The sequence below is a fragment of the Elgaria multicarinata genome, chromosome 20 (genome assembly GCF_023053635.1).
Source record: "Elgaria multicarinata webbii isolate HBS135686 ecotype San Diego chromosome 20, rElgMul1.1.pri, whole genome shotgun sequence".
NCBI lineage: Eukaryota > Metazoa > Chordata > Lepidosauria > Squamata > Anguidae > Elgaria > Elgaria multicarinata.
This window is the reverse complement of record NC_086190.1, coordinates 3,104,163-3,126,893: the sequence shown is the minus strand read 5'-3', so window position 1 is coordinate 3,126,893 and position 22,731 is coordinate 3,104,163.

Sequence of the window (22,731 nt, the reverse complement as noted above, 5' to 3'; positions counted from 1 at the left end):
CCGAGTTAAAATTTATTTATAGACTGTTAAAATGCTGGGAGAATAAAAAGGTCTTCACCTGGTGTCTAAAAGCATATAATGTAGGTGCCAAGCGAACCTCCTTAGGGAGCTCATTCCACAGCCGGGGTGCCACAGCAGAGAAGGCCCTGCTCCTGGTAGCCACCTGCCTCACTTCCTTTGGCAGGGGCTCACGGAGAAGGACCCCTGAGGATGAGACTGGGCAGGTTCATACGGGAGGAGGTGTTCCTGCAGAAAGCCCCAGGCCGTTTAGGGCTTTAAATGTTAAAGACTTTTAACATTTAAATGTTTTAAGACCTTTGCACTGCTTTTACCTGAGATTTTATTCTAGTTTTATTCCATTTTAAACTCTATCTATATCGTTTCTATATGTTCTTGCATATTAAAGTTTACCCAGTCTCTAAACATCACATTCAGTGTTTATTAGCATATGTATATTTATTTAGTACCTTAGTTGCCAACTGTTATGAAATTGGAGTTGGCTTACATGGATAGGAATGGGAAAATTCACTTTTGCTCATGCCGTGCACTGCTTACTGGACCCCTGCTGGCTGGCTGACCATGTTTGCTGCACATGGTGCACAGCTGATGGTGTGAGCCACCTGGCGTCCTGCTGCTCCAGTAGCCACCATTTTGTTCAAAATGGTGGCTAGTCTGTAAACTGCCAGTTTAGGTCCATCAAGATCAAGCATCAACAAGTTGGGGATGGAGGAAGAATAGAGAGAAACAGAGAGAGCACTGACAAGGAAGTGTGGTGCAGTGGTTAGAGTGTTGGAGTGGGAGTCGAGAGATCCAGGTTCTAGTCCCCACTTGGCCATGGAAGCTTATTGGGTGACTCTGGGCCAGTCACAGACTCTCAGCCCAACCTACCTCACAGGCTTGTGGTTGTGAAGATAAAATGGAGAGGAGGAGGATTATGTATGCCACCTTGGGTTCCCTGGAGGAAAAAAGGTATAATATTATACCTTTTTATAAGGTATATAGATTATAAATTATAAATTTATAAATTATAAAATTATAAATGCAATAATTAATAAACCAATCAACACTCATTGTAAGAAGCCAATCAACACTCATTGCTCAAGCAAATTTCAACAAGGTACAAGAATCCTACATTGAGCAGGGGGTTGGACTTGATGGCCTTATAGTCCCCTTCCAATTCTACTATTCTATGATTCTATAAGTCAAAGCTAATCAACCTGGTGAAGAAACAACTGCTGAGAGTCAAAAGCAGGGTGCACACAGAAAGAATTCCCCCCGAGTCTCCTGCCTAGCCACAGACTCCTCTGCAGTTCAAACGTTCTGGGCTGAAGGCCTGCCCAAGTCCTAGGCACTGAGAGCCAAAATGGAGGCATTGTCTCTTGGTTCGTGGCCCCCTTCCCAGACCTGGGCTCCAGCATCATCCTTCCCTTCCTTACCACAAGTATTGGCTATGAAACGGGCCGCTTACGTCTGTGAGTTAATCCTGACGTTGCCGTTGTTTGGGTGACAGTGTTGTAGCGTCTCTGCAATTGCTCCCTCTTCTAGCAGTTATGGAAATTTATGATTTACTCAGAGGCTTTTAGCCTGTTCGCTTCCTCCATTGCAATTTGAAGAACGTCTCTTGCTGTTCATGTCTTGTCAGCATCCCCAGATTTGCTGCTTGCCGGATGGTTTAAGATGCGGTTAAAGCTGCAGTAAATATAATGAAAGGGAAGCTGGTGAGTGCAAACCTCAACGATTATTCTGAAAAACTGAGAACTCAGGAAACAACGAAGTCTTCCAAAGTCTTCCCCTCCTTCTTTTACGATTTTGTTTTATTTTTATTTACAGCCTGTTTCATCCCAAGAGTTTAGGATAGGTAAGAACCATTTTTATGCAAAATTGATTGACCTCCAGCTCTGGAAGTCCTCAATAAAACACTATTAGGTAATGTAAAATAAACACAATGGAGGTAAAATCACTCTGGTTTTTTTTACAAAATGCTTTCAGAGCTGCCAAAAAATAAAAATAAAAATAATAAACTTCCTTTTTTGTTGATGTAGCAGCACTCCTTGCAAAAAACGGTCTGCTTACTCAATTTCCTTCCTCACTTGCCTTCACTTAACATTGCCCAAACATGCCCTCTGTGTGAAGCATGGAGATCTCTGGCTTACAGACATGGCAAGAGTAAGATTGGCCCTGTCCTGATCACTGTTTTACTGCCGCTATTAGCAATGCTAAAGCAGTGAGACAGACAACAGTAGACTAGCCACAATGGATTTGCACTCCAGAATCTATCCTCCGTATCGCATTGCAGATTAGCTATGAAAAGGAGAACAGGGTTCCTGTATCTTTAACAGTTGCATAGAAAAGGGAATTTTCAGCAGCTGTCATTTGTATGTGTGGAGAACCTGGTGGAATTCCCTCTTCATCACCACAGTTAAAGCTGCAGGAGCTATACTAGAGTGGCCAGATTTAAAAGAGGGCAGGGCACCTGCAGCTTTAACGGTTGTGATGAAGAGGAAATTTCACCAGGTTCCCCATATATACAAATGACCCCTGCTGAAATTTCCTTTTCAATACAACTGTTAAAGATACAGGAGCCCTGTCCTCCTTTTCATAGGGTCACCCTAGATTAGCTAGCCTTTATTTATTTATTTATTTATTTATTTATTTTAAATCATTCACAGTTGTCTTTCTCAATCATTCTATGTCTGTCTTTCAATAAGAGTAATAGGAATCAAAACATGTTTTGCAGGCTGTGCCGACTTTCTACATTACCTGGACAGTGTTTTAAGTGAAGTTTTACCATGGCCCCAAATTCTGTTATATATTATGCTGCTGAAAGCCATAAGTATGCAGGTAATTACTCACTGTCTTGCTTCTGCTGGAGGAATCCTCCTCTGAGGAGGACCTAGAGCTCCCAGAGACAGACAATGCCAAACAGCCACCCACGTCAGAAGATCTGGGGTAGCCTGGACCCTCAGAGGAGATCACTGCTTGCCCATCCCTGTAGGAAGAGAGATTCCATCTCTGATTCAGAGACTGTGCTACCACTTGGCCTCTGAGAGTGTTACTACCTCAAGAGGCAAGCCAATAGGGCTGCTATTAGAAGGAGTGCTTGCTTGCAAAGGAGGACTCCTCAGGAGAAAGGCCCTCCTCCTGAGTAAGACTTTTTGCCAGAGGACCTGTAATGCACTGCAGCTGAGCCCTGGGTGGGGCCCAGAAAGCACTGGCTATATAAGCCTTCAGTGTTAGCCTTGCTAATGCTAGAACAGCATTGTTCTATCAACTCCTCTGCTGTGTACTTTGTGTTCCAGAGCTTGTTATTGACCTTCTGTGCCACTTACCTGTGGACTCCTGCTTCACTCCGCCTCTGAACCATATATACTAACTTACTATTTATTTATTTATAGCATTTTTATAGTGCCACCTCACCATTTCTGGCATTGAGGTGCTTTACAATAACATGTAAAACAATTCTATTAAAACCCTCAAACCACATTAAGACAATTCCATTAAAACCCTCACCCTCAAACCATTAAAAGCCCTCAACCCCAATTTAAACCACCCCCTCCCCAAACTCTTGTGAAAATAAAAATGCCTTACAAAGGTGCTTGAAGCAACTGAGAGTGGCAGCCTGTCTAATCTCCAGTGGCACATTGTTCCATAACTGGGGGCCAGCCACTGAAAAAGCCCTGGCCCTGGCACGTTCCAATTTGTAGTGGGGGACCGTCAGGGCACCCTGCTCCTGAGACCGAGTCTGCCAATGGTGAGACACAGGAGAGAGGCGAGTGCTCAGGTGGGATCCAGGACCCAAGCAATGCAGGGCTTTATACATGGTCAACAAGACCTTGTAGCGCACCCTAGCAGCCACCGGCAGCCAATGGAGCTCTTGAAGCACCAAAGTGATGGAAGACCACTTTGGGAGGCCCTTGACCAACCTGGCTGCTGCATTTTGTACAGCCTGTAGGCGTTGGATTTGCTTCAAGGGAAGCCCTGTATACAATAGGTCGCAATAGTCCAGTCTGGAAAGACCCAGGGCCTGGACTGCAGTGGTAAGATCAGCCTCTGACAGAAAGGGGCGAACTTGGCGGAGCACATGGAGTTGATAAAAGCAACTCTGAGCCACGGCCCCCACCTGTGATGACATAGTTAGGGACTGGTCAAGCATAACACCCACACTACTTAACTGTGCTTTGACCTTTCCTTGTGTATGGACCTTTGCCTGATCTCATATGGATGGGAACTGTTGTGCATGAGCATTTGCCTGCTTTCTCGGCTTGCCCTATAATTTTCTCTAACACGAGTCTGATTCAGCAATAGCAAGATGCACATGCACACTTGTGAATAGAGAGTGAGCGCTTTGCCAGGTTAAAGGGGCGGTGAGAAATTCTCAAATAGTTTCACAAGGCTCACCATTAGCAGAGGCAAGTCTGTCCCTTCACCCTTCCTTAGCGGTATTCCACTTTCGTTTTGTTTTTCTACTGCTGCAAATCACAGCAGCAAATGCATTCGTACCCTGACCACCATTTTGTGCCCCAGAACTAATGTCATTCCAGGGCACTGTTTGTGTGGGTGGCACCCAAACATTGTGAAGGATGCCCTGACAAAATTCTGTGATGTGTTCTGAGCCTTATTTATTTATTTATTCATTGGAAAAGCTGCAAAGATAGAAAAGAAAAATCTCGGAAATTTTCTCAGGAAAAAAAAATGTCTTCCAAGAAATTTTTAGCAATTATTCCCAATTTCTGTTCTCAGGCCCATCAGTATGAGATTATACCTTGGAAAATTATACCTTGGAAAATAAGCTACATACCTGCCTACTCGGTGAATGAGCAATGTTCGAGATCAAGAGCAGTCTCCAAATGCCATCACACCATTTGTGTTATGCCTGATTCCTGTTTGCATTTGCAATCGCTTCTGACTCTGCACAAATGGGGAAATTGCACGAACCAAGCAGCGACTGGACGTGAAATTTGCACAAATTTTCGCAACTCTCCTAATCTGTGCAACTTCCCTCCATACACTAAAGAGGGGCTTTCAGTTTGCAGGGGGAATTTCCGCAAATTAGGAAATCTCAGCAACATCAAAGTGCGGAAAGTTGCGGAAATCGAATGCGAACCGGCAGGCCTACCCAGTCGAATTTTAAGATATTTGACTTGTTTTAATCTTGTATTATTCTTATATGTTTTAATCAGTTTTATGTATTTTATGGTATTTGTACCTAATGTTCTTCCCTGCCTTGATCCAGAGGGAGAGGCGGGTAAGAAATATATTATTATTATTATTATTATTATTATTATTATTATTATTATTATTCTGCGATGTCTGGCAATTTGCAAACATTTTCAGCAGACACCTGTGCTTGCAATCACATTTGGAGCTTGGAGCAGGGCAGGCTGGCATGTTTTGTGAGCAAAACTGAAATTCTCCTAGATTACTGACTGTGCCGATCAGATCCCAATCTGCCATTGGAAAACCAGCTGCATTAAGTAAGACACACGAGTTTCTGGTGAGGAGGGAATTTCGTTTCAATTTCGTTCATTTTCTTATTTTTTTCTGTCTTAAGAACATTTCCCCTAAGATATGCATTTTAGTGTGTGTGTGTGTGCGCGCGAGTGCGCATTTAATTGGGGAACTCATTGAAAAATCTAGTGAAGTGCATATTTTGAAGGATAACTGCAGTTTGGCTCACATGGTGATTTAAAAATGTAAACTTAGATAAGTTTGCATCAAAGTTTGCTGGACAAGTTTCTCCCCCATCCCTAGTTCCTGGAGGGTTGTGTGTATGCATTAATTTAAGAGCAGGCAATGGGATATATTGAATTAATGTGTTCCCCCTTGTCTATTTTTTGAAGCATCTTTTATTTTCTCCTTTTTTCTCCCATCATGTAGCAGCACACCTGTTCCATTTTTAAAAAACAAAAAATCATGGGGGATATGGATGGAGGCTCCTGCCTTGTAATTTCAATTCATAGTTGGCATTCACTGAATCGTAAATAAAGACATAGGTTGAAAGAGGTTGCACATAGATGAGGAAACGTTTCGCGAGTCTCTGGGAAAGGCTCTAATCTAATTATATGCTCCGTAGAGTGTGGTAGAAACTGTGTTCTGCTCTGTCCTCATGGGATCACGTTGAGTTCTCCTGTGCTAGATTTTTTGGAGGCATAGTTTTAATTTTCCAGCTTTTCCATCAGAGCTAGAGGTTGTGGAAAGCACACAACTGGCCCATGAAGAAGAAGGCTTGCACCACCAATATTGACTTAGGGCCTTGTTAGACCTACCACATAATCCGGTGCGGAGTAGGAGCGACGGCATCCTACAGCTAGCGCGCGCCGTCGCCCTTTTCCAGACGGAACACGCGACGGGGTAAGGGGAAGCCCTGTCGCATCCAGCATTTTTTTTTACACTTAAAGGGCCATGTGCGCAGGAGCGCACCGCCACAGCAGGTAGGTTTTTTTTAAAAAAATAAAGGGTTCCCCGCTCCCCCTGCCCCTGATTTCCCCCCCCACAATGCCTGATGCCCCCCTGCCCACTCACTGTCCTGTCCTCCCCCGTCCGCCATGCCCGTCCCCGTCCCCGTTCGTCATGTCCATCCCCCGTCCGCCATGCCCGTCCCTGTTCCCCACTCATCATGCCCGGTCCCCGATGCCCATCCCTGCTCGCCAGGCCCTGTCCCCATCCTTCTTCCCCCCTCCCCCATCTCTGATGCCCATCCCCATTCTTCTTCCCACTCTCTCCTGCCGGGTCCGGTCTTTCCCCCAGCCCCCATCTCCCCCCGTGATTCCCCCCAGCCCAATGGGCACAGTGCTCCTATGAGTGCTGTGCCCAGTCCGTGGCTTCTCCTGTCTACTCATGAGTAAGCAAGCAACCAGGAAAAGCCACGGACCCTGCTAGACTTTCAGCCTGGGGCTGCGGAAAAGCCGGGCCATAACCGCATCCGGTTATCCCAGGTCAAGGGAGGACTTAGCCCGGCCTGACCCCGGGATCCCCTGTGCATCATCTGGATGCACAGGAGGGAGACCAGGCCTCACACCGGGCTAACACCTTGTCTAGCAACGGCCATAGAGGTGATCTGGATTTTCTCAAAAGACACTTTTTCCCCCTTGAAAAACACACAACTGAGATCTTTCTTTTCATGGTGATGCTGACCAATTCACACACAAACACACACACACACCCCATTGTATTCTCCAGTGCCTCTCCTCTCCCAATGCCATATTTGATTTCATTGATAAGCCTTTCGACACAATGGTCTTATTATTAGTATTAATAATATTTATTTATATAGCGCCATCAATTTTCTTGGTGCTGTACAGAACAAAATAAAACAGAATACGAAACTCCCTTCCATATGGCTGACATTCTAAAATCACAGTAACAAACAAACAGGGAGGGGAAAGGCCATTAGTTTTGTGTGCTTGTACAATGTATTCAATCTGAGCCCTTAGAATGGGGTAAAAGATCATATCTTTGTTCTCTGTCTGTGTTCACCAAAAGACAAACAAAATGACTACTTGGCTTGCAAGACTGGGAATCTGTTTTTTACCAGGCCTGTCTGACCATCTGCCTGCCTAACCCAACATTATCTACTTTGGCAGCAAGTTCTCAGGGTGTCTGCAGCAGAGGTAGTTTCAATCCCATCTTGCCTGATTCCTTTCTAACAATGTGGATCTTCCATACATATTTAAGCTCTATCTCAGACGGAACTAGCCAACTTCATTCTGGGCTGGCCCTTACAATGTCATAGATCAGGCTGAATGAGTTGTCCATCCAACAGGGGTTTCCCAGGGTTTCTGATAGGAGCAGCCTTCCTGAAATGGAGCCTAAACGCAGCCCTTGCCTTTAGAGCCAAGGTGGGCAACCACAGGCCCAGGGCCCAAATCTGGCCCTTTGTGGTTCCCCCCAAAGCCCCTGGCTCCTCCCCCTTTCCCCACCACTGATAGTTGGTGGGTCATTCCTGTCTTTTGTGCATTTTCCTTCCCCATCTGAAAAGTCTGAAATGTCTCTCCTAAGGCTGCCGTAGGAACTCTAAAGTATAATATGCTGATAAGTTTAAATTTAGCTTGGCTCTGCCTCTTTTGCTCCACCTGGCCCACCACTGGCCCACCACTGGGATGCAGCCACTGAGAACTGAATTTGGATCCTGGGCTGAAAGAGCCCCCCACCCCAAGCCTGCACTGGACCATCACTGTCAAAAACCTGGCTGAGCCATTCAGAAGACAATTCCTGCCTCCTTCAGCCCTTCCCCTCAGGGTGCTACATGACACTGGTCATAGGACCATAGAATCATGGAATAGTAGAGTTGGAAGGGAACTCTAAGCCCATCAAGTCCAACCCCCTGCTCAATGCAGGAATCCACTTGAAAGCATCCCTGACAGATGGTTGTCCAGCTGCCTCTTGAAGGCCTCTAGTGTGGGAGAGCCCACCACCTCCCTAGGTCATGGGTTCCATTGCTGTGTTTCTCTAACAGTCAGGAAGTTTTCCCTGATGTCCAGCTGGAATCTGGCTTCCTGTCACTTTAGCCTATTATTCCGGGTCCTGCACTCTGGGAGGATCGAGAAGAGATCCCGGCCCTCCTCTGTGTGGCAACCTTTTAAGTATTTGAAGAGTGCTATCATGTCTCCCCTCAATTGTCTCTTCTCCAGGCTAAACAGGCTCAGTTCTTCCAGTCTCTCATCATAGTGCTTTGTTTTGAGGTCACCTTACCCTGATCTATGATGAGATTTGTGAGATGCACAAGATGCACCCTTGGGGAGGCTTTGCACAACTTGCTCACCTCTAGCAGAAGCCCTTGTGAATGCTTCCTATGTAAAATACATGCCCACTTGCACACCAGCCTACAGCAGTTCTTTCAGTCCAGAGGAATAATTTTGTAATTTTCAACCTGAAGGCAGGTTTTGTTTTAACCGAGACAAAAAATGGCCGACCCCAACCACCACCTTCAGCCTGAAGCCATGCGCCCCGCCCATCTCATTTTCCACCCAGAGAAACCAGGCCATCCTGTTTGAGATGCCCACAGCTGAACACACACTCCTCCATTCAAATAAACATGAGCTTCTGAGTTCAGAAGAGCAGCCTTCCCATGGCCAGAATTATAATTCTCCTGCCAAGTTGCTGCTTCGTCCAACACAGTGCAGGGACACTGTGACGTCTGCGTGCTCAATGGAGAGAAATTGCTGACTCTATTACGGCGGTCAGAGCAAGCTGTCTGTCTTCATTGCCTTCCTTATTAATCAAGCCGGCATTGGGAAGTCTTCTCCGCACCTCACACTTGCTGCCCAAGCTGATAAAGTGATTAAGTCGAGACTCTCGGGGAACCGCGACTGTTGTGCCCTTCACTTTCTCATCTCTTTCAGAAAGTAGATTTGGGGGGAGGGCGAAGGATAAACGATGGGCCCATTTAAATTGGGCATTGTTAGCTTCTGAGTCCCTCAGCTGGGGGCAGCGGGCTGCGGAGATCTGTCCTTCAGCCCCAGCGCCACGGCGTTCAAAGTCGAAAGTGGCAACCCTTGGGCTGTCTAATTTTAGCAAGTGTTAACGTTTTAATCACAGCAGAGGGAAAGTGAGCACTTACTTAATTACTACAGGTTAATGAAGTCTCCTTGCTCTTTCGCATCAGGGGACGCAGCTCAGAACCAAATCCAATCTCTGCTCTCCCTCTTTTCAACTTGAACCAACGCATATTGACTTTTGCTGTGTCAAGGGCTGCATCCCCTCAGGAGTCAGCTGTTGGGGGAGTGCCATGCTGGTGGGGCTGGAGCCCAAATTGGCCAAGACCACCTTTGTATTGTTGTTCCTTCTGCTGTCTACTTTTCTCCCTGGCTCTCTCTTTCTGACACCGCTTTCTCTCACACCCTGCCAGGAGATGGACAGATTAGGGATTTATGAGGATTCTGTTTATGTTCACAAAGCCTGCAAACACATCCTGTTCACAGTGAATGTGAGCCAGAGAACTTTATTTTTGTGGGGGGGGGGAACTCACATTTCTCCCAAACATTCCAAAAATGTGGACTTCTTTTTTTTAAAAAAAACCCATCCCCCCAAAAGCCAATTTCCCATTTTATTCTCTGGAGGTGAAGTGTGCATTTCAGCCTGCTCTTTACACTTTCCCTTTTGAACAAAATGCAGCACAGTCGAACACTGGAAGTGAGGTGAGTTGAGTGGAGAAACTTGGCCACAACAATCGCTTGTTCACCCATCCCTGGGACAGGTCACTCCTGCCAGACATCATCATCATCGTTGTTGTTAATTGCAATTATATCCCACCTTTTATCCTCCAAGGAACCCAAGGTGGCGTACATAATCCTCCTCCTCTCCATTTTATCCTCACAACAACAACCCTGTGAGGTAGGCTGGGCTGAGTGTGACTGGCCCAGAGTCACCCAGTGAGCTTCCATGGATGAGTGGGGACTAGAACCCAGATCTCCTGACTCCCAGTCCAACACTTTGTCATAGGATCATAGAATAGCAGAGTTGGAAGGGACCTATAAGGCCATCAAGTCCAACCCCCTGCTCAATGCAGGAATCCACCCTAAATCCACTATGCCACACTGGCTCTCTGAACTGATCTCTTGGAGGGGATTTTTGCCTACCTCTGCTCTCAGTGAAATGGGTCTTATAGCTGCTTCCAAAATTCTCCTTTTCTGAATTTCACCCCAGACGTCTGAATCACCTCGTCTTGTTTTTGAAATGCAACCAATACCTCCAAATAGTCATTTCTTTTGCTTTTGCTTCCCCTCCTTTCATTTCTGGATTTTGTACACAGAGTTGTTGTGGTGAGGCCAAGGTAAATCCCAACCCGTCTGACCAATCCTCCAGAGGAAATCATACACTTGGGGCTTTGAGGGGTCTGGAGGGAATAAGTGAAGCCCAGGAGACCAATGGCTGATGGAAAGCTGAGATACAACACAGCCAAGGAAATTACAACCCCACTGTGGCTTCCACTGGTAGCTAACTCAGGAGTCAGCTAGGAAGGTGAAGCAGGAAAGATGAGTTCCCTTGGCAGCTCCATGAAAAGCATTTGCTGGAACAGAATTGGTAGTGAACAACCAAGGAGCTGTCCATCACAAGCAAAGATTCATGACCTGAAAATCTGAGTCAATAGGTACCTTCCCATCAAGGCTCAGCAGCTGCAAGGCTGAACCCTGTGGAGACCCTAACAGAAGTGAGGAGAGCCAGAGGATATTCCACCCAACTCACCACCTGAGCATCAAGAGGAGCTCAAGTTAGGTAGATTATGCTTTGATTCACCCCTTGAGCAGTTCAAGAAGAACGGTGCTGGATCAGAACATGGGTCCATCATAAGAAGAGACATGGCCCTCCATTGGTAGATCCCAATGTTCTCAATTGATCTTGCATTGGTTCCCTGGATGCAATGGAGTGTCATCCCAAGGGCCTCAGGTCTCCAGAAAGGCAGGTGTCCTTCTTCTTCCCAAAGAAAACGACAAGCAATCCAGTGTGTCTGGATTTCATAGATGACTTTCTTGAGTTCCAGAAGCTGTCGGAAGACTTCTCTTCACCAGGGAGAAAAAATGAGGCCTTAACTTCTTAGGCAGAATGAGAGCTTCTCACAGCAAAATAAAAAGATCAGTCTTATCAGAAAGAAAGTATGAAATGTGTGGGACAAGTGCTGAGCATTATCTGCTTGTTGTTACTAACAAGAAGCACTGACCTTCACTATATTTGTGTACAGTTGGGGACGTCACAGGGATCTGGTTGTGTGCTTGAGCTCACAGGGATCCCTGATTACAAGCAGGCCTCTGTTACGTTGGAAATCGCTGGTAATATTTTGTGCAAACCGTGGCTGTAAATAGGGTCATTTATACAAAATTGCAGGCCCTAGTGTCTGCCACTGGGAAATCTGTTACTTTTCTTTTCTTTTCTTTACTTGATGGATGTCCATGGCAAGTACCACTCAATTTGCATTTGTGAGCTGAGCAGCAGGCTTTCCCCAGAACTCTGGGAACTCTTTTTGCTCATTTCCTTTTTTCATAGGTTCTGCAATTTGTGCAAATTTCTGAGACATTTGTGCAAGCAGTAGAAGCTAAAAGGGGGGATGCGCAAAATTCCTGGAAAATCCACAAACTACCCCAACGTGTTGCAGACTAAGTTTGGCACCAGAGCAGGAACCGGAACAAAGTGCTAGGGGAGGAGGGGCTGAACTTAGGAAACCAGTTGACCTCCATTTCTCTGGCATCCCTAACTACAACTGTGGTTTATGCTAAAGTGGAAAAAATGAACTGACATGAAGCTCATGGAGTGGAGGACTGGCATGGGAACAGAAGTTTCATTTTCATACCAACCAACCACTATTTGGCATTATGGGAGACATGATAGAGGTGTACAAAATTATGCCTGGTGTGGAGAATGTGGAGAGGGAGACATTTTTCTCCCTCTCTCAAAATACTAGAACCCAAAGGGGGTCATTGTCCCATGAAGCTGATTGGTGGGAGATTCAGGACAGATAAAAGAAAGTCCTTCTTCGCACAGCGCAGAGTTAAATTATGGAACTCACTACCACAAGATGTAGTGATGGCCACCCATTTGGATGGCTTCAAAAGGGGGTTGGATAAATCCCTGCAGGAGAAGGCTATCTATGGCTACTAGCCCTGATGGTTATGTGCTATCTCCAATATCTGAGGCAGGAAGCCTGTGTGCACCAGTTGCTGGAGGACATGGGCGGGAGGGTGCTGTTGCACCATGTCCTGCTTTGTGGGTCCCTGGTCAACAGCTGGCTGGCCCCTGTGGGAACAGAGTGCTGGACTAGATGGACCCTCGGTCTGATGCAGCATCAGGGCTCTTCTTATGTCAGAATCAAGCCAACAATTACAATCTCCATATTGCACCATTTAGTCCAATATGGTTTAGTGTCAATACAATCCATCAAACAGTTTAGAAAATGCCCCTTTCTTTACATTTCCTAGTCTTATTAATTAGACTTGGTTGTCTGTAGCCACACGTGTGTGAGACAGTGAAATAGATCATTTCATTCAAAACAAAACACCCCTTTTTCACACATATATTTCAGGACCCTGCTAACCAAGACAAACCCATTTGTTTCTGACGGGCTGAGAAAAGAAACAATCCCAAATGGCTTTTCTGTGTTCCATTTGCTATATTCTAATCACTCATCCCTTCTCTTTGGTGCACCTACTTCAGAGAGAAAGAGCATTTCTTCCCATTTATGGATTGTTCAGTATGCAGAAGAGATGACACCATTCCCTGTAACTGTAGAATAAACAGGCTTCGTGGGGGAACGTGACAGTGACTGATGGGTAGCAGAAAGTTTGTGTTGTCTCCAAGCAAAAAGGTCCACTTCTGTTGCACAAAAGCAGGGAGCCTGTGGCTAGGGTGCCAGGATATTGCTGAGAATCAGTAGGGAAGGGAGGCATTTCCAAAACTGTGAGCCACAGAAAGACACCAGCAGGAATGGCCTCCCCTGTAGGGGTGGATGAACCCATGGTTTTTTTGATTTTCAAAATAAAGACCCAAGACACAGAAACATGGTGGGCCACGTGTATTACACTGATCTGCAGAGGGGGAAAAGTGTGGGCAACTAACCTGAAACTGTATTGAGCTAGCCATATTGCCCCCTCCAGGGGCCACCAAACTCCAAGTGGGTGAGGCGCATTAGCCTGAAAAGTAATTTGCATCTCTTAACTGGGTATCATAGCCCTGAGCGGGAAGGCTGAGATTTCGCCTCTCAATGTAAAGGTGCCTCAGTGGGCTCACCATCCCTTAATCGGATAACGCAGTTCCATCATGGTTCCAAAGCGAGAAAACAGGCAAATTGCATTAAAATGTGGATGAAATGAATTTCTCCCCTATTCATGTGCTGATTCTTGGAAAGAAACACAAGTCTGCACAGATCCCTCTTATTTTATTATTCTTGACAGCTACCTGTCCCTTAAAGGGAAGTGTTTGCCCCTGGGAACCACTTTTCATTGGCAAGGTGTCTTCCTTTGAAAGAGTTTTAAAGTTATTTTTAACATCCCAAGGATCAGGATAGACCAGGGTGATTCAAAAGACTTGGAATGTAATTTAATACTTTGTTCAGCCACATACTTTCAGGAGAGAACATATTTTTCTTGAACACCAAGAAAGAAAGCATTAATAGATAAACAAAGTGATGTTATCTCCCCCAAGGACCCAAATCACTATTGCTTCTCTGATGGGATGTAAATGGCGGTGGATGGAGCTGTGGCTGGGATGGAGATGAAAATGATGATCAATCTTCTGTATGGTCTTCTCCTTACAACTAACATAGCAATGTCCTCACAGTAACCTCCTTCCAATAATTTGGGGGGGATACATGATGTTTGCTACTTCAGTTGTAAGGTGGATCCAGACCAAACTAGATTACATCGGTTCAGTCTGAAGATGCTATGTTCACTGTCTGTTGGGTGATGGATGTAACCCCCACCCACCCCATGGGTAAAGATGGGTGAATCAACAAACCTGAGCTAATGGAAGTTCTCCAAATTCCATCTCAAGTCCTTATTGGATTATGAGCTGTGTGTGTGTGTTTTCCTGGGATGATGATGATGATGATGATGATGATGATGATGATGATGATGATGATTTCACAAAAACCCATAAATATTTTCCTGCATATTTCCCCCCAAATGTACATATTAATTATGCACACCTTTGAAATACGTGTACTCTTCTTCCATTGATTAAAATGCATTTGTGCACTGGCATTGTGCACTGGGTGGATTCCTGCATTGAGCAGGGGGTTGGACTCGATGGCCTTGTAGGCCCCTTCCAACTCTGCTTTTCTATGATTCTATGATTCTATGATTCTATTATTATTATTATTATTAATAATAATAATAATAATAATAATAATAATAATAATAATAACAATGTTAGTAATGCATGGACCTAGACCTCAGATTATGTCCGAGTCCATGTTTGATGCAGAAAGTGCAAAATGGTTAAATGTTGATCAAAAATGAACTGAAACCAATTCCTCATACATCCCTACCCTTGGATGCAAACCAAACCTAACATATGGAGTGTTTATATGTCCTTCATAGCTGAGTCACAGGGGACATACCCTTTATGCTTAAAAACAACTACATCCTAACTTCACCATTTTCCTGTATTACTGTACATTTCCTATAATCTTTTCAGTTATATGAGTTCACTAGCAAGCTAATACCATCTAAACTACTCTTGATTCCAGAACCGCATTCCCAGAAGAAATACCCCAATGCGGTCGCAATGGAATTATTCCCATCATGGAAGGAAACAAAACTGGAGACATGTGACTAGCCAGCTGCTGCTGAACATTAACAGGAGCAGTTAATTTGAATAGCAACACACTTAGAAGTCCCAGGCTTTATATGGCCTAGATTTTTGGAAGCACTGGGGAATTTCATAGAAATAACTGCTAATTTATCTTTTCGATACCTTCTCGGAAATTATCATTTGGATCTGGGTGATGCGGGACCCCGTGGGCGTGGTGAGGGGACATGCAGACATGTAAGTGAGGGTTTTTACTCTCAAATATAAATGGCAACAACAACCCAATGATAAAAAGGATGTTTCTACACACAAAGTCAAGCTTTTCTTTGCAAAACAGGGCTGCTGCTGCTACCAGAATTCTGGTTATATAGCAGGAGACAGCAGTTGTACTATCGTTATTCAGAATGTTTGATGGAAGGAGATAGGGCATACAGAGAAATTGATCAGAAAATCCTGTAAAAGATATAATGGTACCAGACCACTAGCATGATTGGGTTGAACACAGAGATACACATGAAGATCTGGTCCAACCTTCGATGACCACCTTTAGCATAATGTCCCCTGGTGGGAGTATTAGGTCCCTGTACCTCCAGTATTTGAGGCAGTAAACCTACCTCCAGTATCCAAAGCAGTGTGCCTATATACACCAGTTGCTGGGGACCATGGGCAGCAGGGTACTTTCACACCTGTGTCCTGCTTGGGGGTTCCTGGTTGACATTTTGTGAATGGAGTGATGGACTAGATGGACCCTCGGTCTGATCCAGCACAGCTCTTCTCATGTACATATATTCCCTGGGTTGAATGGTAGCAACTCTCCAGAGTCCTTCCCAGTTCTATCTGGAGATGTTGGGAACCTTTCATATGAAGCATGCTCCCTCTGGAGTGGGGATGGACTCTGGGAGCACAGGAGGGAGGTGATCTTTCCTCGTCAATGTCATAGCAGCAGGGATGGGCTTCATAGGGCTTTGCTAGACCTGCCGGGATAAGCCGGCAGGGAGGCGGGGCGACGGCACGCTGACGTTAGCGTGCGCCGCCTTGGCTTCCAGATGCAGGACGCGCAGGGGCTTCGGGATCCCTGCAGCGTCCGCCATTTTTTATTTTTTTTAGTTTAAAGGGGCCACGTGCAGCCCAAAGACTCCGGACCAGGTAAGTCCGTTTTTTTAAAAAAAATGAAGTCCCCCCTCCCTGTCCCCAGCCTTTCCCTGGCAGCACCGCTCGCCTGCTTGCTCAGGCAGCGGCGCCCGGCACTCGTATGAGCGCTGTGCCAGGTCCGTGGCTTTTCGCGGCTACTCGCGAGTAGCTGCAAAAAGCCACGGACCTTGCTAAACGTTCCGCAGCCCCGGCCTGAGGCCGGGGCTGCGGAAAAGGCGCACCATAAGCGACTTCGCTTATGGCGCGTTAGAGGAGGCCTCAGTGCGGCCTGGGCCTGGATTCCCCTGTGCGTCATCTGGACGCACAGCAGGGAAACCGGGTCTCAAGGCGCGCTAAGGCCTCGTCTAGGAACGCCCATAGAATCATAGAATAGCAGAGTTGGAAGGGACCTACAAGGCCATCGAGTCCAACCCCCTGCTTGACGCAGGAATCCACCCTAAAGCCTCCCTGACAGATGGTTGTCCATCTGCCTCTTGAATTCCTCCAGTGTGGGAGAGCCCACAACCTCCCTAGGTCACTGGTTCCATTGTCGTACTGCTTCATGAACCTCTAAATGTTTGTGCAACGTCTGAAGCTGAAGCCAAAGCCAACCCTAACCCCCACAGCCTCAGTTACGAAGTTAAAATCAAGATTCCTGCTCTAAAGCGATGTTGTCAGTTTATGAGCCAACAGTGTGATGCAGCTGCAAAAAAAAGCAAATGTTATTTAGGGATGCATTAATAGAAGTATGGCTTCCAAATCACGTGAGGTCCTGGTTCCTCTCTATTCAGCACTGGTTAGGCCTCATCTTGATTACTGTGTCCAATTCTGGGCACCACACTTCAACAAGGATGCAATAATTCAAATGCTCCAATTTCAGATGTATAGCAGAGTCAATATTAATGATGGAGGAGAAATTCATTCAATTCACATTTTAATATGACCTTTACCTGCTTTTGGTTTTGTTTCTTTGTTTACATTTTTAATAACTGTACTATGAACTGCAGTTATCCCAAAGTTGCACATTTCCCAAAGTTGCACATTCTCCAACTAAAAGGTGCATTAATATACATACATTAGAGGAATCAATGCCCCAAAAGCATTATTTGGAAAATTGCTTGCAAAAATGTGCAGATGAGGCAAAAGGCTTACATAAATCCATGTATTAGAAGGCATGTCCACAAAAATGCTTGATCTTTCTTGCAAACTTTTTTTTTTTAAAAGAAATTTTCAACATTCAGGACAAACAATTTAGGAAAAATGAGAAACTGAGGAAACCCAAAATGTACAGGTTCATCCATCCTTAGTTAACATCCTCTGCATACAAACCTCTTTGTTAAGCAAACACAAAGCTAATTGTAATAGAAAAGTCAAAGCAAGCCAATAGTCAAGCACAGTTTACTGGGAAAACATGGATTTTCCATAAGGAAGTCAGAGGCCTAGCAGAGGTCAAATGCAGGGGATATAAATCAAACATAAACAGAGTTCCAAGAATAGGGATGCCGTGAGCATTCTTCGAATGCCATTTGCCAGGCCACGGGCTGTCTGCTTCTCAATGCAAGCCACCATTTTTTTGTAACATGGCATGTCTGTAATTTTCAGATTTTTAATGCTGCACAAAATGTTGGCTGCAAAGGATGATTTCTGTAACATTAGATGCAGAAAGGGGGTCACCTGTGCCTCTAAAGTTGCAGAAATGGCTTTCTTCACACCTGCAATGTTGCAGAAATGCCCCCTTTACGACTGCCATTTATGTAACATTACCTTCCCAGAACCCCGAAGGCACCATTGTTGCACAAAGTGGTGGATCTCTAAGGGGGTGGATGGCTACCAGGTGCCCATCATGGGGTGCTCATTGAGTGGATCTCTGGGGGGCCCACAGCTCAGTGAATGGGGTCCTGGAGGGTGAGCATGGACATTGATCAGACTTTACATAGAGAGAGAGAGAGAGAGAGACTCTCCTGACATCCCTATCTCAGAAGATATGAAAAGATAGAGCTGAGTGACATCAGCATACTGATGGCATTTCACACCAAACTTCTACCACCCCAGTGACCTCACCCCAGTAGCCACAAAGAGTGCTGGGCTCTTCCTTTCTTTCACTTATCCTACTAAACCATTCAACAAATCCACACCCATGTTCTGCAGGAAGAGAATGCAGCCCTGGTCTTCAAAGGCTACCAGATTAGCGGCTATGTATGTACAGTTGTATCAGGAATGTTTTTGTGCAACATTAGAAACATGCCTACACATGAAACACTATGCAAAAATGGTCTTGATACAGCTGTAATACCATTCATTTCAAGGTGTGTGTGTGTGAGAGAGAGTGAGAGAGAGAGAGAGAGAGAGAGAGATCATTGCACATGTGTGCATCATTAATAGTAAGATACAAATCAGTTGCCGGAACTGAAATTTGCAGTAAACTGTGAATGCACAGAAATAACACTTTAAAAATGGAGGATTCTTTCCTAATGCATCATCAGTTCCACTTCAGGAAAGGGGCCCATGTAATTTGGTGCTCTGAAATTTGGTTGAGGAGAACTTCCAAAGCAACCCTGCCTTTAGCATTCCTCTCCTTCCTTCAGCACTCCATGCAATTGGAACTATTCATCTATAACATTTGTAGCCTATTAAGTGGGAAATACAATTTCATAGGTACAGATTAGACCGATCAATTTCCCTCTTCAACACAAGCAGAGATTTTAAAAAGCAAGCAACCCAACAAAAATGTCCAAATTATGATGTAACACAACATGTAGCTGGTTGCCTTATTGGCATGTCTCGTTGACAGGCCATCACCTACTCTAAAATATATTTATATTTTGTCATGTGACAGAAATGGAAGAAGATATATTGGGTTCTAATGGTAGATATTGGGGGAATTCAAGTGGATCAGTTAAGTTGCTGAAAAAGAACACAGGAAGGAAAACCAGAAGTGGATTTGTGTAGGGCTGTGCTCGGCTTCTCATCAGAGCATAGAAGCAATAGCAAGGTGGCCTGATTCGCCTCCGAAAAAGGCGGAGACATAGTGGGTTGGGGGGGGGGGCTGTGGATCAAAGCGAAAAGGATTGAGACAAAGCGGATCCTTCATCTCGATCCGGAGCTCCGAAAAAGAGGTAAGTGGGGACTTACCTGGCACTGCTGCAGTCCGTGCGGTGACGGTGGCAGAGCCAGGGAAGGGAGCAGAGGGAGGGGGGTTAACTGCCTCTGTTAACTGAAGTCTGGCAGCAGCTTCAACTGAGGCTAACGCTCAAACCGGAAGACCAGGCTGCAACCACAGCCTGCCCTTCCGCTTTGAGCCTTGGCCTCGGGTGAAGCCACTGCCAGAACGTGACAGACGCAGGTAAGGGGGGAGGAGGGGGAGGGGGCCTTACCTTGTGGCGGCAGTGGCACTGCAGAGCTCCGATTCGGAGCCAGAGCTCCACAGCAGAGTGGCCCATAGGTGGATCGATGTGGGGTGGAGTGGGCCCGATCTGGAATTTGTGGATTGGGTATGGAGTGGATCGGGGAAGGGGGGTCCGTGCACAGCCCTAGATTTGTGTGTGTGTGGAAACACACTGGTGAGTTTGATTCTAGAACTGATCTAAATTTATTTATTTATTTATTTATTGCATTTTTATACCGCCCAATAGCCAAAGCTCTCTGGGCAGTTCATACAAATTAAATGCTTGGATTTGGCTTATGCTCAGTGTGGGGATGGTCAGAGTCGGACTTACCTCTGTTGAGTTTTGTTGGGCACTGACAGCCCATCGGTACCACTAGCCCCCAACTCCTGAGCCTCTTGAAGACTCAGCAAGCAGACCAGGAGAACCCCACTACCACCTAGGGATGGCTCAAATGTTGGACTGGGTCTGTGAATGCAGAGGAATGCCCCCTTACATCTGCCCCTCTCGGACCCAGTTGGACCCATCCAGGTGCGACTGTGAACCCTTGCCCAAGTGCTTGTGACCCTCCTGCAAGTGCTCAGCCATGGGTCCACTCTGGCTTCCAGGATCATGCCCTTTCCCTATGCTGCATTAATAGAGGTGGGGGGATGCTGGTGGAGGGAGTGCTTGTGTGGTCTTCACACACCCCTGCTGCTGCCCTCTCCTAGATACGAGCTGACATTTTTATGGAAAATCGGAGCTCTTGACTTTTTCGTATATCTATGTTGCACAAAATGGCAGCCATAGAAGGGTGATTGCTGCAACTATGTCCCTATATGAAAAATACCAGCTCGCAAGGGAGGAGCTGGCAGCTGCAGGGTGCTCCCACTGGTGTTTTGCACTTTGCACAGGGATTCTAGGTAACATCTTCACGGAGCACACTTAGCAGACCGCACTTTCACCTGCTGAAAAATTAGGTGGAACTTCTTGTAGACTCTGGTGAGCTGTTTTGCTGTATTTGAATCTGGGTCTCACCAGATGCAATTAAATAGTGGAACTCTCTCCCCTGTTCCTCACTGATGCCAGACAGCTTGTTCAAGAAAGGATCTTTTATATGGCCTGCATAGAAGTAGGTATGTGCCTGCATGTGAACCAGGGTGCCTGGATCTCTATTAAAAATCAATCTTCCCTTCCCTGCTCGCCTTCTAATAATCTATCACTGCCAGGTTTCTTAAGTTATAATGACCACGGAATCTTTTTTGAAGCCTGGCTCTCTCTTGTCCCATCAGTCATTTGCAAGCGCATTATCTTCCAACTTCACAGTTATCAAGGAACCAACAGAAAAGGAGATGTGGAGTAGGTAGAGTGCTTGATTTAAAACACAAAGGAACAGGCAGGAACTGAGAATAAAACTGCCAGTAACATACTGCCTTTATACAAATCTATGGTGCAGCCACACGTAGAATGCTGTGGACAGTTTTGGTCACTGCACCTAAAAAGAAACATATTTAGAGCTAGAAAGTGTGCAGAAAAGGGCAACTAAAATGATTAAGGGGCTGGAGCATCTACTCTATGAGGGAAAGTCATAACAGCTGGGATTGTTTAAATTGGAAAAAAGGAGGCTGAGGGGAGACATGATAGAGGTGTACAAAATGATGCCTGGTGTGGAGTATGTGGAGGGGGAGAATTTTTCTCCCTCTCTCAAAATACTAGAACCCAGGGTCATCCCATGAAGCTTTGGTGGGAGATTCAGGACAGATAAAAGGAAGGACTTCTTCATACAGTGCATAGTTAAACTATGGAACTCACTACCACAAGATGTAGTGATGGCCACCAATTTGGATGGCTTTAAACGGGGATTGAACAAATCCCTGCAGGAGAGGGCTATCAATGGCTACTAATCCTGATGGCTATGGGCTGCCTTCAGGATCACAGGCATTAAGCCTGTATACACTAGTTGCTGGGGAACATGGGTGAGAGCGTGCTGTTGCACCATGTCCTGCTTGTGGGGCCCCATTCGACAGCAGGTTGGCCACTGTGAGAACAGAGTGCTGGACTAGATAGACCCTTGGTCTGATCCAGCATCAGGGCTCTTCTGATGTTCTTACATCTTGGTCCAAGTTGTAGATTTTCCACAATTATTGTTTTAGTAGATGCCCAGTGCAATGCCTTCATGTCTATCTTTAGTGGCCATCGCACACATCTAAGGGCACTTAGAAATTTGTTTCAGTATGTTTTTTTAATCAAACTGCACTCAGTTCACAGCTTCTGGATAGAACACAGACTCAGACACAATCTACGGTCAAAAAATCCTTACATTTCTGATCCTATAATGAAATCCATGGATTTCCACAAACAAAAATGTATTCAACAGCATGTGTACATTTGAAAATAGTACATAAAAATGTACTTTTGAAAGATGTGCACAAATGTGCTTTAATCAATGAGGAAAGAATACATACCTCTCAAAGGTCCACAGAATTGCTGCAGACATTTGGAAAATATGCATGGAATTTCACACATGGATTTTCATGTAAAAAAGAGGAAAAACTTGCAATTGGAAACAGACTTGAGTTGAAAGAAACTTTAAGATAGAACTTTGGCGAGTTTTGCTGATTTACACATCCCTACATGCATATAAGAACATCATTAGGTTACTCAGCACTTTATTGGGCTGGATCCAAAGTTAACCATACTTAAAGTAGACCTATTGAAACCTAACCAATGTAAGCTATTTCCACTTCTGAAAATGTGCTCTTGCAGAACTGTGGATCTCGTCCTCCAGTTTGCACTTTTGCACTTTAGTCTATGGGGAGAAATGCTATTTTTCCCCATTGTGGGGAGAGAAGCTAAGGGTTTCAGAATATGAATTTATTTATTTATTTATTTATTGCATTTCTATACAGCCCAATAGCCGGAGCACTCTGGGCGGTTCACAAAATTTAAAAACATTCGAAGTATAAAACAATGGTATAAAACCATAATATAAAATACAATA